The sequence below is a fragment of the Sciurus vulgaris genome (assembly GCF_902686455.1).
Source record: "Sciurus vulgaris genome assembly, chromosome: 7".
Taxonomy (NCBI): domain Eukaryota; kingdom Metazoa; phylum Chordata; class Mammalia; order Rodentia; family Sciuridae; genus Sciurus; species Sciurus vulgaris.
This window is the reverse complement of record NC_136467.1, coordinates 33299952-33315094: the sequence shown is the minus strand read 5'-3', so window position 1 is coordinate 33315094 and position 15143 is coordinate 33299952. Positions and strand designations below refer to the sequence as shown.

The window sequence follows — 15143 nt, the reverse complement described above, 5'->3', positions numbered from 1 at the left end:
AGGCTTTGTGGAAAAGGTGACATTAGTTTAGTGGACTTGAAGGATGGAAAGAACAATGATGGGAAAATTCTAGGCAGTGTCTATCAACTCTATATACTTGTATAGATAAATAGATGTAGATATACTCTGGGGAAAGTATAAGCAAGATACATTAATGCAATAGCAAGTTATACAGTTTAGCTTCTTTGTAATAGCAGTTAATTTATAGCAATATGAACTTTATTCTATAGGCATCACAGGTTTTTGCATAGAGGAGAAATTTGGTTATTGTTGTGTGTGTGTGGGATGAACTGCGAAAGGCAGGTACTGGAGGTTGAGAGAGGATAAGGAGGGGTGGGAGTTTTAATTGTTGAGGTGGGACGGTGGAGGGCCTGGAAGAAGGACTAGAAAAGAAGGAAGAGTCTGCATTCTGTTGAGATACATAGTTTAAAACTGTTTCCGCCTGTGACTTAGCACTTAAAAACCTAACATTTTTTGGTTTTGTATATTGAAGGCCATATAAATAGAGGCTGTAACTGCTAGATATGCCTTATTGGATAACCACCCAAAAGAGAGTATTTTGTGTAATTGAACACTGACTCAATGTGTTAATGTTCAATAGTAATACTAAAACCAAAAGTGAAACCGCAGATGCTTAGGGAAAGAAAAGTTGGCCACACAAACTTCTTGGAATAGGTTTTATTTCTTTTTTTCTTTTTTTCCTTTTTCATTTTGGCTTTCTGCTGCACAATAGTCAATTGTAATTCAGGTGTATTTGTTTATTCTGGTAGAAAAAAAAATCCTCCCACTAAAACAAAAGGGCCATTATAAAGAGTTAGACAAAATCAGCACCACCCTACTTGACCATGTCTTGAGTGACTGTAAGGGGTCACACCCGGAGTGTTATCAGGCTTCTTTTGTTTCCTTGTTTTAAAGAGGAATCCTGTGAATTGTAATACTTCTCCATGTTCTAAAGCATCATTTGTCCAGGGAAGAAGGGTTGGGTGTCAAGCATGGGGTGTGTGCGGGGGTGTCTAGAGGTTTCTGAAGTGGTCACTTGGAAAATCATTTCATAATATTTTTGTCAGCATGTCTTTTCTTCCACTTCTGGTTTTGTTACCTCTGTTTTCAGTGTAAACGGTGGTACAAAGTGAGCTATCTTCCTGATGCTCAAAATAACTATGTATTTGGGTAAAATTTATAATGTTGGATTCCACTTTTAGCCAGAAATGCAAACAAAGCTTAGAGACTGCTTGTTCCTTGACCCCAAATTCATTCCATGTTGCTATAGCATCACTCCTGAGAAAATGGGCCTGCCTGTTTTCCTCCCAATAGACACACTCAATGGGCTTTTGTCAGCTCTTGAATTATAGCATTAAAATTTAAACACTAGGGATTTAATGGAGGATTATTATGACACTCCAGTGCATTCTTTCTGTTGCCATTAGCAACAACTCAAAGGATAAAGTAAAATAACTGTTTTCCAAAATGATGAAGAATCTACCTTACATTCTTGAACTTATATAAACTGATTTGTGTGTGTTACTAGTAGTATGTGGCGTATTGGTAATAATACCAATCCATTAATTTAAGGTTTTCTTTCCCTTAGTTCAACCAGTCTACAAAAAGCAAAGATACTTTTATAGGACCCCAAGAGATGAACTTGAATTTGCTGGTCCCAAACACATTCTCCACTGTCTGGAAGATGTGCAAAGACAAAAGCACAGCATTCTCCACCTCAATTCCTTCAAAGTGTTGTTGGAATAAAAGAATCCTCACTGAAATCTTCAGCAATCTGTCTGTCTGAATGGTATGATAATGACTAAGGCTATTCCAGATAGGATTCTGGGAAGACTGGCTACTGAAAGCTAAAAAATGGAATAGAGAATTTCTTATTATAGTAATGTTTCCTTCATTGGTCATACAATATGTCCCAGAAGACATCAACATAAATAATAAAAACTAGACTTTTTAAATCATATAATCTGAAAATTTTTCTTAAAAGTAATGTAACTCGGTACATTTTCATTGCCAGGTCTTTGCTCATCTAGTTGAATATCAATTTATCTCTCCTACTCTAATGTTGGCCTCCAGGTCTACTTTCAGGATTATATTTTTCTTTATAGCAAAAGAGATCACAACAATTTTGTTGCCTTTCCAGCCATCAAAATATGGATATACCCTATCTTCTATATTCCTCCTGGATAACTCTTTGCAAATTACTTTTAAATGCTTTTTCCTTTTGTAGTAAATGCAGGTTCAGTATAGAAATGAAACAAAATGAGTATCAGGTAATAAATAAATAAATAGTCCTCTGGGGTTTTGCCACCCAGAAATAGTATTTCTTAACCTACATGTGAGTCTTTATATATAGCAGTGGAATTAAGAGTTGATTTCATTAAAAACGTCCAGGGCTGTCCTGCCTTCTTCTGTAGAGACAACCTTATTACCAGTTTCTTGTGTTTTCTGTCAGCAGAATCCATTCCTACATATCTTCATATCTGGCATTTTTACATAAAAATGATAAAGTTGACAGTTTTAGCACTTTGATTTTCACATAATAATGTCTTACAATCAATATAAAGTCCAGAATTTGTAGGGGGAAACGCAGGGTTACAGTGTGGTAGGACTTGAGTTGGAGACCTGAGGAAGGAGACTAAGGGGCTTGCCTTCAATTTGCCCTTCTCTTTTTTTTTTTTTTTTTTTTTTTTTTTTTTGTACCAAGGATTGAACTCAGGGGCACCTGTGACTGAGCCACATCCCCAACCCTTTTTTTGTATTTTATTTAGAGACAGGGTCTCACTGAGTTGCTTAGGCTTTGCTAAGTTGCTGAGGCTGGTTTTGAACTCGCGATCCACCTGTCTCAGCTTCCCAACCTGCTGGGATTGTAGGCATGCACACCACGCCCTGCTAAATTTGCCCTTCTTAAGCAAGTACACTGATATTCTGATTTAGATGTATGTAGCGCATAAACAAATGACAACAGTAATAAAATATGCCTTTCATTCACACTTTCCAAATACTGAGAAAATGCCCACTCTTCATGAAAACAAAAATTGTATTATTTTTGTTTGTCATGGTTTGGAATAATTTGTCATGGTTTGTAGGGAGCTACAATAATTTTTCTACTTAGTTTCTAAAAGAGAGATTTTTAGGTTGCTCCTTGTTGTTCATTTACTATCAAACACAATGTTGCTATAAACATTCTTGCAAATATTACTCTATGCACCTATATGAATATGTTTTTATCCAAATTACTATAGGTTGAATTACTCAGGTTAAAACAAATGCACATAGATGTCACTGTCAATGAACCAGGACAGGCCTTTAGTAGAAGCCCTATAAACTGAGGTCCCCACTGAGCTTTGTTTCGGGAAATAGAGTAAGAGATCAAGTTTCCTCCAGAGGGCTGGCTGCCACTTCTGTAACACCCAGATGCTAGTGGGGCCAGGCCAACTTTGCTCTTGAATGTATTGCTTTCATCTGACAAGTGGTTTTCTCACTTTGTTAGTCACTGAGTTCCAGCTGACCCAGGCCAGAGAATCACAAGGTCTCAGTGGATGAGGTGTTTATTTTTGCCAAGAGCCCAGCAAGTTATCATTTTAAAAGTTACCTTTTCTTTCTTTTCAACTGAGTATGGTGTTGGTGCATGTCCATCATCCCAGCTACCAGGAAGGTTGCCTCCCCTGCCAGGTCTGGGTAAGATCATGACTTGGGCAGTTTTATCCAACGGAGTTCCCCAGCATAATGAAACAGGTGCATATGATCTTTGGTCTCTTTCAGGAACAGGAAAACCTCTCTGTAAAGCTGCTGAAGTCAGGGTAGAGGTGAAGGAGTAATCAGATTTCAAAAGGGAGAGGGACTCCACGCTGGTGAGCAAGGCAGTAGTCAACATGAGCAGGTTTTGAACAGGTGCAAGCTCACGGCTTAACTAAAAGAATACCTGATGATTTTAGCTACCCCAAACACTATGCTGGCCCATTGCTAACACCATGTATTTTAGCTTCCAGGCCTTCTTGGTTCATCAGCCACAGCTGCTTGGCCTTTTGGCTGGGACTGCAAGGCTTGCTGCCCTATTGTCCTAGTAACATTCACTCACTCACCCTCCAGAAGAAAGTGAGCAATAACCCAGCACCGCTTCAGGAGCTTAATTCAGTTCTCTCATTGCTCAGTCTCTAAAGAGTTATTAACTCGAAGGACAATGGGTCCCCCTCCCTTCCCCTCTCCCTCTTGCCCAGCATTTACTATCAGGTTCCAGAGGGTCTTATCATATTCCCAAATATGACCTGTGGTTTCTTATTCTTTCTCTTCCTGCAAGTCACATTTGAGTCAGCATTCCATATTGTCACCAAAAACTGTGAAGAACTGTGAAGGATCCCATATGCTTTCTAAGTTGCAAGTTGACAAGGTAGTCTGCCAGCTTTATGGATGTAAAAGATGACATGAGACTTCTGTGTAAGAGACAGAAGACTTTACCATAGCATGGCGTCATGAATACCAGTCTCCTTTGGAGTTTCCTTTGCTCCTAAACCCTTTGGAAGTGACAAAGATGGGCCTAAATACAGTCCACACATCAATGGTTTGCATTGCAAGAGAGGAACCCTGCACATAGAAAATGGGAATATTTTATGACAGGAAGCTTGTCTTTTTTCTTTTTTCTCCAGAGGGACACTGTCTTTATTACAGTGAACATGTCTTGCTTTCTGTTCTAGGGGAAGAGAAGACCTCTATCATTCAAGATTTTCCTTTATAAAGATAGTTCAGATCAAATGACAGTCAGTGCCTCTGTTCTCAAGATGCATTAATATGTGAGAGACCCATGGAGAATTTTTCCCCAACATATTCTATAGTTTGGGTGTATTTAAATGTATTCAATTACTCTCTCTCAATCCCACCCTGCCAGTGGTTGGTAAAATTCTTTTTATTAAAAACTAGTTATACCTGATGGGATAATCCTTATGCACTATTTATTTCTACTGGATAAGTTACCAGATGGAATGCTTAAGTAGAAGCGAATATGCATAATTTTAATATATGTTGCAAGTTTGCTCTACTGAGAAGTTGTTAAAATTAACATTTCAAACAAGTAAATTCAATAATGATTTACTTCCTCTTCAGTCTTTCCTAGGAAAGGAACTGAAGGCAGGGGCTATAAAAACTTAGTTTGAAGTTTAATAAACACCTTAAATATAATTGTATGAAAAGTGATATCTCTGTTTCTAAATGACAAAGCTTTTTATGACATGTTATCAGAAGGATAAAACAAAGCCTAGGAAATTTAAGATAAATGTACACTTAGCCTCTACCTTGTCCTCAAGAAATTTGAGTTTTTGTCCAAGTTTATTAAAAATAAAAGACAAAGTTTTTTTTCTAGGTGATTCAGTTTTCAAAAACTTTATATCTGAAATTCCAAATTTATGACTTTTTAAAATAATAAGGAACATTTTTAATGTTTCTGGTAAAACTGTGTTCACTTATTAACTATGTTTCTTATATGGAACTGAGGTTACCCACCAGTCTTAAAATAATTAACTTACTCTAAGATTCCATTGATCTGTTTTGTAACTTCCCTCCTAGCTTAAACTTACTCAGTAGTATCAAAAATACAAAGAACTTTTGTTAAACTTTCCATCACTATATATTCTGGTTTATATTATATAAAATGATGCATACTATATAATCCCCCCTTAATCTTATGATTTAACATATTCAGTTCTAACAAACAGTAACTATTCAAAATTTTCTGATTTAACAAAACTTTGTATCAACATTGGATATTACCACTCATAAAATTTCTATAGATTTCTACTTAATGAGAAACAATATTTTTTTGTTATATTAATTCTCCTGGAGGAAATTCAGGTCTTCAGGATTTTGATTTATTTATGTCTGTCAAATATTATCTCTGATTAATGGGTGTGGTGGCACAAGCCTATAATCCCAGCAACTTGGGAGGCTGAGGCAGGAGGATCATGAGTTCAAAGATAGCTTCAACTAAAGTGAGATGCTAAGCAACTCAGTGAGACCCTGTCTCTAAATAAAATACAAAATAGGTCTGGGGATGTGACACAGTAGTTGAGTGCCCCTGAGTTCAATGCCCTGTACTCCCCCTACAAAAGAAAGAAGTTATGTGTGACAAAGAATGGAATCACATACTACATCAAACAAAACACAGCAACTGTAATGTTCTTACCATAAAAAGTTAACCATGGTTAATATTTTGGTATCTTTCCTTTTGGAATACACATACATTCCATACAAAAACATTCCCATGATCTATTTTTCTAAATAGGATGATGCTACTTAGTCTATCATATATTCTCTCTTTTGACCATTATTATTACATGAGCATTTCTGTCTTAATGGTGCTGTAAGACTTGACTTCTAAGGGCTACATTATTTTCCAGTATTGGAATCATGATAACTAAATGATCCTCTATACCAAATTTAACATTGCATTCTTTTCTCCTTGCATTACCATGATTGCAATGAACATTATTGAATCTAAGCATTTGTGTTTTTAACCTTGATTATCCCCTTAATGTTTCTAGAAATGAAATTGCCAATTCCAAGTACACAGATTTAGGAGGTCCAATTGATCTTCACATTAGGCCACCCACATAAGTATGAGTCACAATTTTCTCTCTTCCACCTACTGTGGCATTACATACCACAGTGTAGATGCTGATAGAAATAAGAACCAAGTCAAGGGAAAACTCAGCATATCATTTCCTCATTTTTTCTTGTCTTTTGTCCTCCATTTATACCCCAAAATACATAACTACATACAAGAAGAGAAAGCCAACAAGAACAAAGAAAGAAATGAATACTACAGGGAAAAGAGAGAATTCTTATGAAGGGAAAATTTAAAACAATGATCCTCAACAAGATTTCAGAGAATATTGTGTCCATACAACAACCGTATGCTGCTGTAAGAAAAGAATAATCAAAGAACTGAAAGTGTTCTTGGAATTTAAAATTATGCTTTTAGAAATCAATTCTTTTAAAAGTATAATTGATTGTGCAAATAAAATTATTTATAAAGAACCTGAATCTATCTAGACCTGGTGGAAAATCTAGTAGGTGATCTGGAAAATAAAGTCACCTTGAGAAAAATCTCCCAGAATACTGGGAAAATGTTTCAGTATTAAACTATATATATTATTATACTAAATCATTCACTATATAGTTTTGTGTATCTGTAAAACTATAGTGGAATGTAACATATAATGGGAGAATTCTAAGTATTTGAAGTGAAAATCGGGACAAATATGTTCACCTTGTGTAGAAACACATGAGCATATCCATGCAGCTGCTATGTAACATCACTAAATCTCATTCTCTTCCATAAGACATATTTTATTACAGAATTATTGTCATCATTGTGGTAATCACACAGGTTATTAAGAATCACAAGATGAAATTTCTACAGGCTGAAGTGTGGCATACATGGAGTTTAGTGCATGCTCTGACATTTCTATGACTGTAGAAAAGAGGTGCTTTTGGGGGCAGATAATGGTCATTTGGGAATCTGGGTCTCTTTTTCAACTTTGAGAATTGTTTTGAGTTTAGATTATAGCAAGGATTCTGCATGGTTTTCAATTCATCTCAAAGCAATCTGCCTTTTTAGTGGCTTTGAAACTAAATAGTACAGAGAATTTCATTTGCATGTCATTTAAACTCTGTAATGCATTTGGGTTTTCATTATGTAATTTGGGTTGTCTATACAACCCAAATTAGGTTTCTCTTAAAGACACATGCTTCAAATAAGACATAAATGCTCAACCCAATGACCCCAAACTCCTAAAGTAGGACCCAAATGCCACTGAAACATAATGGCAATGCCAAGAAGTCCACTGATATTTAGATTTTAAAACCACAGAGACATACTATTGGGTGAAAAGCACTTGTGACCTAGTCTTACTCTTAGTAGCCAGAAGGTAGGTTGCATGCACACACCAGTTCTGACAAAATGAGGATAACTAAACCACTGACTAAAGTTGTCAGCCCCTGAAATGGGGATTAGGTTATGGAGAAAATAAAAATATTAAATGAAGTGCCCCTGATAAATATTGACTTTCTGGCAACTTTGGGTCTCTTCATGCTAAATAAAAATATGAGGTTTCTTAGTGACACTTGACCTATGAAGTCATCCCCAATAATGTTATAATACACTGGACAAGAAATGCAAAACAAATGAATCCTCAAACTGAGCCAAATTATTACAACACTCTTTGACTAATTCTCCCCATATTATGCTTTCCTTTTGCCAATTACCACTCACTTCCTCAGTATGGTTTGTGTGGTTCATAGGAATTTCAATCTGTCGATGTCATAAACTTAGAGAATAATAATGACCACAAACAGTAAGTATAAACAAAGTGCAGTCATAATGCAGCATCTTAATTTGGGAAGTAAAGGGGGGGGCGGTAAATGGAGGGAAATAGCACAAAAGGACTAAAGTTTATAAGAAACAATAGACAAAATTTATTGGTGGGGTTTAACTTATTAAATTATCCTCTGGGAATTCGAATTACTGTGTTCCAACTTGTTTCTGACTTCTTGTAAACAAAAGTCAAAATCTCAGTATGTTCCTCTTTCTCCTATCTTAAACTGGATTGATTCTTTTTATCATCACATTCTTCTACAGGAGATAAAAACTACTAAAACAATAATCTTATACTCTGCACAGGTACATCTGAAAAATAACATTATAAGTTTATAAATTGTGATGGGTTGGGGATGTGGCTCAGGGGTAGATGCTTGCCTTGCATGTATGTGTCCCTGGGTTCTATCCCAAACCCCACACACAAAAAAACCAAACCAACAAATACAAAAAACATACATTGCTAAACACATACATTTTGTATGCATGACAAATGAAAAGCACTATGGCTTGGTACAGGGTGTGATATATAGAAGAAAGAATGTATATCTGAAAAAAAAATGCATGTCCCTCTGCTTAAAGGAACTTATCATCCAGTAGGAGAAAAAGAGGTGTTTAAAAAACGTTTCAGGATCTTGGGTGTAAACAAAGAGGTGAAGACAGAGGGATGAGTACTATGTGCTAGATTTAACATCTGATTGTCGATTTTGTGGCATGAACTCCTAAAGTTACACTGCATGGCTGTGATGGAGTGTTCTTTCAGGTCTGAGAGAACAGGTCACTTTTAGAGACTGAGTCAAGGTATCTGGACACAGGATGCTCTTCTGAATTAGATTTGGGGAAAGCTAGCTAGGCATGAAGTTGTGATGTGTATCTATATAGTTCCTACTAACTGGATAACCAAAATGTCATCGCTATATTACATAAAAATTAAGACTTTCAAATACTGACAAAATAATTGTTGGAATTTATCAAAGAAAAATAAATTACTACAACACTCTTCTTTTGGTATTATGGGGATAAAGTGATAGTGTGGTTGATTGCTTGAACTCACTTTTCAATCAGTTGTGGTTTTACAGAAACATGACCCTTTTTTCTTTTCTAATTCAATTTATGATGTATTTTATGACCATGAGAATGTAGGAAACTAGGGCCCCAGGTATAAATAGTTTAGCAACAATTCCTTTTGGGATAGTGAATGAATCCACTGAATGGACAACTGATAGGACAGGAGGAAAAGGAATACAAAAGTGCAAAATAGCCACAAAGTGAGCCTGAGCTCTTTTCTTTGTGCCACTTGACAAGCTGTACTTGGCTGGGCAATGTACTTCAAGTGTAAAGAGGGATCCCTGATAAATGGAAGAGTCAACGCATCTTACATCCTGCCAGTCCCTCTGTACATTAAGATAAATTAGCATGAAATGGTAGAAGTCTTTTTAATTTTTTTGCGTTTTAATCTGGAAGGCATAAAAATTAGGTCTGGCTTTGCCTATGGTCACTGTATATGCCTTACTCTATATGGTTGTATCTTAGCTGCAAACTGCAAGTTGGGCCAGATGATCTTTCTGATCTCTTCTAGCTCAGAATTCTATTATTGAAAAAAAAAAAAAAATTGCCTCTAGACTTCTAATTTGAACGCCAGGTTTAGACCGATGTGAATTAAATTGTCTGGGTTATAAACCAACTACAAAATAAGGTTTATAATGGAAACAGCAGTGACCCTTGGCTGCAGCAAGACTGCCAGTTCCCGCTATAGTATTCAGTTACCGCTCCCATCCCTGGGCAGCGACTGCCGCGTTATGTAACAGTGACTGTTGCAGGATTACTTAATCCTTTCGCCTAACCCTAATTGCACAGTGTGCTTGTGGCTCCTGTAATACCTGGTTCTCTTCGATGACACGCTCCAGGGTACATGTGGCTGCCGCCCCCAAATCCAGTTCTTGTTGATTTAAATAACACAGTTGTGTGCAACTTGCAAATGCCACTGTTTTTTAGAGTACATTATTTTTGCTTTCTCTTCTTGCTAACTGGCAACGACTTCCTGCCCAAAATGACCTAGCACTAGGAAAAATTCTAACAAATAATAAAATTGGCCAGTACAGGTACAGTACATGCCGTTCTCTGCCTTATGGTACAGACCAAGTGAGACGCTCCAAATGGAGAGACCCAGGGACAGGCAGAAGGATGACTCACATTAAATACAGTCTTGAATTGAATATGTTTGACTCTTTTTTCGCCTTTGCAGTTGGCCTATACTGCCTTTATTTTACACGTAAATGTTTTAACTCTCGACAAAAGAAGCAATTTTAAAAGAAGATAAAGAGAGCACTCTGGTAGCACAAAGTATAGATGGGTAGTTTATAAATATCTAGTCTGATACAGAAGATGGACCAAGACTCATTTTAAGATGTGCATAGCATCTAAAGGTTTAGTGATTACAAACAATCTGACCATGTTAATCAAACCACAACATTCCAAGAATGTATTTCTCATAATTTGATGTTTTTCTGTTCACAAAATTTTTACATTCCAATTTTAGAAAGCACAGGTAAGTAGGAAAAAACAAACAAAAAAAAAAAATCAAAATAGACAAAAATTTATAAAAAAAAAAACCTGCATGCTTAGGTTAATTAATAACTTTGTATTTACAAATTTACATGTAGTTTCATCATTCTCATATTTTAAATCCCTCATGAATATTTTGAATATTCTATATGTTGTCAATCATATACAAGCATCCATTGTCTACCTATCTAAATTTTTAACATTCCTGTCATCTTTAGTGGCAGTGGACTCAGTCCAGGCTATGGAGCTGCTGAGGCACTGCCCTCTTTCTTTCTTGAGTGTCAGTATGATTGTTCAAAGATTTTATAATATCAATTAAGCTAGTACTAATTCAAAGCCTTCTAGTTTTGCTAGAATGCTTCATTTTTGTCAACCTATTACTTTTTATCTTTGAATTTTGACAGCTGCATTGTAGTTAAATAACATAATCATCTTTATAAACACGTGCTAATAAACCTTTACATCATTATTATATTCATGTAGTTTTTGTTCATGATTTTGTATTCCCTTATGAATAGCACGTTTAGAAGTGAAATTTAATATTATATTAAAAGAGCATATCTACATTTCTATATATTCCTGGCAGGGGTAGAATTGATCCTTGAAAGCAAATAAAATGATCCTTCATAGGGATCAAAATTTATTTCCACCATAAGTCAAGACGAAAGATAACCCTGAGAGGCTTAGGTGCCCAAAGTACAGTTCTGTTTTGGTCAGCGGTACCTGGCACTGGCTTGGAGGATTTCTTCTTTGCATGCCCCAGACTTGACTCAGCAGCTCACAAATGCTGGCCAGGGACTGGCACAGTAGTATCCATGGGAAAAGGGGTTCTAGAATGACAACCTGTAACTAACCTCCTCTAACCGGAGCTCTGGAAGATCGGATGATGATTAAATATGTACTAGACCTATTCCTGACTATTCTTCACATACCCTAAGATATTGCACTGTAGTTCTTTCGAAGGAATCTGTATTTCTAGGAAGACTAAAATAGACATACAAAGATACTGCCTACCACAGACCCAGACCCACTGCCTCACACATGCTAGGCAAGCACTCTACCACTGAGCCACAACCCCAGCCCCGGTGGTGAATTCTTAAATAGGCCAGGTACTCAGGGATAGAACCAACCAAGCCACTCCTACAGACATGGTTCTGGCATCTAAATGCCCATTTTGTATCATATACCTTTTACTTGTAATATATCAATTTTTGTGTTGTCATTTTTAAAACTGCTCAAAATTAAAACTGTCAAAACCATTGAAATATATGTAAAAATTAGATGTACACTAGAATAAAATTGTTACTTGGACTTACAAAATGAAAAATAGATGCACTCCATGTTAGGAAAAAAATCCTCAGTGGGAGACAGCCCAAACACCAAACATTCTGCTAAAGGACTTGTGTTTATAGACTTCTGCCCTTGTGTGGCATTGGTCACATGTTCCCCAAAGTTGTACAGCCACACAGTGGAAATCAGACCCAGAACAACCTTAGTCATTGGGTGATTTCAATTACTTGCTCAAGTAAAAAAGCACATTTTTGGGGCATGACAGACTGAAATGTAAGAGCATACAGTACAAACTGTACACTAATAAAATTTTGTCTTGTGTGTGGGGTTGGAGTCATGAATTTTCATGGCTAGAACAAATTATAATCACATTCTTGGGTTTGGGATTTTTTTCCTATTTAATATTTCAAGGATGATCTCCTATGCTGTAGGTTTAATCTTAAGAATTTGGACTCTAGAGAAAAATGGTCATAATAATGCAATAAAAATCTGAATAAATCTTTGGCAAACTGAAGGCTGATTTCCCAATAATTAGTCAGAAGTCTATCTTAATTTGGAATAGATTTCTGTGCACAGTAGCAAACCAACCCCCCCTACCACCAACCACAAAGCAAGATCAACAACAAAAACACACACCAAAACAATGACAACATATGTCCAGCACTTTTTAGGTCTATCTTGGATAGGACTAACTATGCTCATTTGGCCAGGTGAGATTTTAAAGAGAGCTGCACAGCTGAAGCCAGGGTGACATTAATTATAAAACCTTCTCTTCATGCATATGAGGTCATCTATTTTAGAGTTATGTAAGATGAATACAGCAGCTGACTGAAATAACCAATCATCCTACTTTAGTTTACTGCTGTAAAACAGTAAGATAAACTAGGAAAACTTAACTCCCCAGTATCTCATGAGCACATGAGCAAAGAATCCCCCAAATATATTGGGTAGGTTTCGATACACAGAGTAAGTACCTCTATACCATAGAGCTAACTTCTTGAGGATCAAAGATTGTTTTATGCTTAAAACAAAGTATAATATCTTTTGTATTGACTTTCTAAATAAAAATTCATGTGATTGAATTCCTCAGAATTATGGAAGTTTAGATAAAATTTCCAAATAAGTTTGAGATAAATCTTATTTAGAAATAAAACTTCCAAAATAAGTTTAGGTAGCCCTTGGATGACTCTAGGAGAATTGGAGGGAGAACACCTTAATAGGGTGATACTTCATTAAATGAAAAGATCATTTAAATCAAAGCAGGAGACATAAATACAGTAAAGAGACTGAGTTCATCTTGAGAGCCCTGCTCTGCTACCCTTTGTTAAGATGTGGTGAACTGAACTCAGAATTTTCACGAAGGCATTTTCATGCAAATGAAACTTTTCAGATGCAAGTACCAAACACCAAATATTGTTAATTGATGAATTCTGCAAATACCAGTTACTATTAGTATATACCGTCTACTATTGTTCTAAGGATGCCAGTGTAAGTGAGGTAGATACAATTCCCTCACTCATGGAGATACTGGTTAAGTGTTCAATGTCTTTTTCTAACTTTTTGTTGCAGACATTTTCAAACACACAGCAGTGTTGAGAGAATAGTTTAAGGAAACTAATGAGGTCACTACTCACTCTTGACAACTATCAATATAGGAACAATTGTGTTTTTCAATATGCCTATTCACTCTCTTTCCAATGTCAGCAGATCATTTTGATGAGACTCTCAGACATGTATCATTTTGTGCATAAATATTTTACTTTCAATCTCTTAAAGATAAGAACTCTAAAAAGCCATAATACCATTATTACACCTAAAATATTCAACATCACTATAGTTAAATTGTATGTTTATATTGAAAGAGTAGACCTTAACATTTTATCACACACCACACAATTGTAACTAGGTGAGGTGGTAGATGTGTTAACTAACTTGTGGTAATCATTTGACAATATATGCATTTTTTGAATCATCCTGTTGTAACAAATTTATATGTCACTTATACCACAATACAGTTGGAAAAAAAAATTAAGGTTATAAAAGTAGAAAAATAAATAAGAATTCTAACAATAGCTATTTAATGCCATCAAAAATCATTGCTCACATTTCCTTGTTTTTCCACATATAACTCAAACGAGCACACTTTTACTAACATTAGATCAGTATGTCTATTTAAAGTCTTTCAGTTGAAAGCTTCCCTCTTCCAAACTACCTTTGTATACATAGCAAACAATACCCTCTACCCAGTAAAATTACTCACTGTCTGAATATTGCTGATTGCATCCCCCATGGTGTCCTCTAACATGATCTTCTTTCCTCTTCTTATTTCTGTCAAGATCCTGCAAATGGTGATACAGATGTACTATAGATAGATAGATAAACATTTTAGATTTTGATAAAATCAAGTATTTGTAGAACTCAAAAATTAAAGATAAGATTACATTTTAAAAATTGATGTTTATATCATCATAATGTGTGGCCTCTCCAATTTTCCTTATTTATACTAATTCCTCCAACCCTGAAAGTTCAAAGACTTTGAGAGCAATGATCTCCATCCAGTATGATCATATTCCAAAGCCATTTATGGATATCCTTTTATTTTTCAAAGTCAGTTAAAAGGAGACTCTGATTTTTATATACAATCAGGTTCATTCTCAGCAAGCTGGAAACATCTCAGATGCATTGAGGCCTCCACATTTTCCCTTTGTCTTTTAAGACAATAAATGCTTAATAGTCTAGAGAATTATAGTGCCTCACCCTGTCCTATTTTCCAAAATCTCACTTGTTCAATTCTCCATATAAGTTGTTAAGTATATTCTTTTCTTATAAACTGAGGATGTCTAGCAAACAAAGTAAATTTCAGTATTGAAATCAAATTAGTTATTTTAGTATCTTATAAACAAAGTCTGCATTAGTTTCATTA

General features: G+C 35.7%; 2 long non-coding RNA genes across 2 annotated transcripts in view; one reads left to right on the top strand and one right to left on the bottom strand.

Annotated features, from left to right (window-relative positions):
- The window catches only part of LOC306666246, a 145865-nt gene extending 143224 nt beyond the window's left edge, over window positions 1-2641 (top strand). Inside the window, exon 3 of the long non-coding RNA XR_013765250.1 lies at window positions 1589-2641. This is a non-coding gene — a long non-coding RNA (uncharacterized lncRNA). The remainder of the gene's footprint in view (window positions 1-1588) is intronic.
- The window catches only part of LOC306666247, a 33968-nt gene extending 19386 nt beyond the window's left edge, over window positions 1-14582 (bottom strand). Inside the window, exon 1 of the long non-coding RNA XR_013765251.1 lies at window positions 14481-14582. This is a non-coding gene — a long non-coding RNA (uncharacterized lncRNA). The remainder of the gene's footprint in view (window positions 1-14480) is intronic.
- Window positions 14583-15143: the final 561 nt, after the last annotated feature.